Here is a 2,853-nt window from a genome sequence, read left to right as displayed (position 1 = left end):
TGCGCTGCGCACAAAAAAAAAATCCAACCTAAATTGTAAATAAAATAAACACGTAACAATTCATTCTGTGCTATTTTTCAATGTGAGTCAGTGAGTGACTGGTGACTGGCTGCTGCAGCCAATGATGCGATTCACATACGTATTTACCATAGACTGTATATAATGGTATTTACGCAGCTAATCAACGTCACGCGTCCTTATGTGCAGCCACCGTTGTTGTCATAGATATGAATGAGTAGATAGGACACGCCCCTTTGAGCTGCGTGCTACAGCGAGGCTAAGCTAGTGGGGGCAAAGTTTCAGTGCATTCCGTTGATGTAGACGGCGTGAAAACGGAAACAACAAGTATGCCGGCTCACTGTGCTGCATACAATTACACACTGCGTCGTACGATTGAGACAAGGAAACTTGGAATGACTTTTCATAGGTAAGAATAGTTTTTGGCTCTTTTTTCATTATGAAATCTTGTTGAGAGCTTCCAGTCTATGAGAGCTAACTAGTTAGCCACTAGCAAAACTAAGGCGAGCTAGCAGCTTGACAACCAAATACCAGACGATTAATAGTAGCTGTAGTATAGTTGTACAAGCAGTAGTAGTAATACTAAAAGTACAAGCAGCAGTAGTAGTATAAACAGCTGTTAGAGTCGTAGAAGTAGTATCAGCATTTGTAATAGTATTACAAGTTGTAGTAGCAGTGCCAGTATCAGCAGCAGTAGTGTACTACACTACTACTAGTAGTAGTCACATTGCTATTACTACCACCAATACTACCAATAGTAGTTATAAAGCCTAACTCATGTATATCCAGATTACCATCTATGTTCTTCCTCCAAACCCATTTTATGATTGGGATTACAGGCAGTTCTTTAGGACTGCTCTCAAATAATTGAAATGTTACTAAAACAAGGTTATACTTATCAAATTAAATAGCTCTGGTCTCCAGTATATTGGCGAATTCGGTTCTTTGTACTTAATTTATTAGCATGATTTCTTTTTAATATGTTGTGTACAGACTTAATTACTTCTCTGTCTACTTTTCTTACTCCATGTAGGTTTCCCAGAGACTATGGGTTGAGGAGGAATTGGAAGTTTGTCGGCTTAGACCTGGTGTCATTCCATCAGTGTTAAACTTCCCGGCTCATCTTGGAAGAGTACGTGCCAGAAAGACCACGACCAAGCAGCCTTGAGATCTTAGGCAGCGTCTCCCTGAGGTGGGTGTCACGGTGTTCACGTCAGGTCTGTGGTAATCCCGTCAAAAAACAAAACAGAAAAAAATCTAGATTATAAATCAACATGTAACCAAAGCACTCTGTGTATAACGCCATAGTATAGGATGTAGTTCAGAAAATGTCAAAGTATAGTATGCTTTACTCAAGAATAACATAGTATGGCCTGTAGTTCATAGTACAGCATGTTGGCAAGAAAAAAAAACAAAACATAGATTATTATGTGGTTCAAAAAGCGCAAAATGATAGGATGTTGCCTAAAATTGTCATGTATGATATGTGGTTCAAAAAATGTCATAGTGCAGTATATTGTCAAAATAGTATGTAATTCAAGAAAACATCAGAGTATAATATGTCATCTAAAAAATGCCATAGAATAATAATTTCATTGCACAAGTAAAAGTATAGTAACTTTTAAAACTGTTCGAATTCTTATATGTTGCTAAAAAAAACAAAAAAAACTAAAACAAAAAAAGTCACAGTAATATGTCAATTAAAAAAGCCTATAGTATAGCGTGTCGCCCAACAAACATCATAGTATAGCATGTCGCTCTAAAAACGTCACAGTATAGCCTTTAGTCCACAGCTGTCAGTAGGTGAGGAGCAACACAAAAACAGTCCAAACGCTGGTTTCCAGAGGGTTAGACGAATTTATTTGAAAGAGTAAGTTTACAACAACACAACATGTGAGGGGGTTAAAAACAAATGGGTGTTAGTAAAATAAAAATAAATAAACAGAACTAAAAGTGAACTTCATGTTGACATTGATGGGCATTCCAACCAGGAACAAAGTAAAAGATAATCAATACGAAAAAAAACTCTTCCTGTTCACCTCTTAAAACCCAAAAACACACCGCAGTAGCACCCTAAACTAAAACTACCAATGGGTTCCCTGTTTTCCTTTGAACAATTCAAAGGTCCCTCTCTATCTCCCCACACATCCACCAACCACTGGAACACATCTCCAAAGTTCTGCCGGGCCAGCTCAGCTTCCCCTCAGAAGAAGTGCCGCCAGATGAAGGAGCCTTTTGAGAGGCAGCTGGCATCGTGATTGGACTGTACTTTGGTCTGTTCCAATCCAGCTTCAGCTCCAGAGACGGCAGGCGGGACGAGTCAACGGAGGCCGGGTGGACGAAGGCATGCAGCTGAGTACAATCCAGAAAACAACAGAGGAGAGAGTGCAGGGCCAGAACAACAGAGTAGCATCGTATGTCTCTTAGAAAACATCATAGTATAGCCTTTGGTATGAAAAAACGCCATCATATACATCGTATATTGTACAAATAACAAGTCAAAGGAAAGAGACATACATTGTAGAATTGTAGTAATTGTGGGCTGACTGATTTACTGATTATCAGTATTTTATTTTTTACTGATTTACGGTAATAAATACATTTAAAAATGGCTACTTTGGCTCTGAACCTTTATCTACCTGTGGTCGCTCTGTCTTCTGGAGTGATTTGATTGGTTATACGTCACGAATAAAACTCCTTTAACTTAACATCTGTAAACAAAACAAAAACGTATCAACAAAGTTTTCTGTTAGAGTTTGTGTTCTTCTAAGTTTAACTCCAAGATTTTAAATACTTTCATTTACTGCAAATGAATATCTACTCCAAATGTCTCAC

General features: G+C 38.2%; 1 long non-coding RNA gene across 1 annotated transcript; it reads left to right on the top strand.

Annotated features, from left to right (window-relative positions):
* The first annotated feature begins 81 nt into the window (after positions 1-81).
* On the top strand, positions 82-2,380 carry LOC129348383 (uncharacterized). The gene is made up of 3 exons (XR_008600917.1): positions 82-427; positions 1,052-1,210; positions 2,143-2,380. It is a non-coding gene; the product is annotated as an uncharacterized LOC129348383 (long non-coding RNA).
* Positions 2,381-2,853: the final 473 nt, after the last annotated feature.

The sequence above is a fragment of the Amphiprion ocellaris genome, unplaced genomic scaffold (assembly GCF_022539595.1).
Source record: "Amphiprion ocellaris isolate individual 3 ecotype Okinawa unplaced genomic scaffold, ASM2253959v1 Aocel_unscaffolded107, whole genome shotgun sequence".
Taxonomy (NCBI): Eukaryota; Metazoa; Chordata; class Actinopteri; family Pomacentridae; genus Amphiprion; species Amphiprion ocellaris.
Note: the sequence above shows the minus strand (reverse complement) of the source record. Positions and strands in the feature narration are given on the sequence as shown.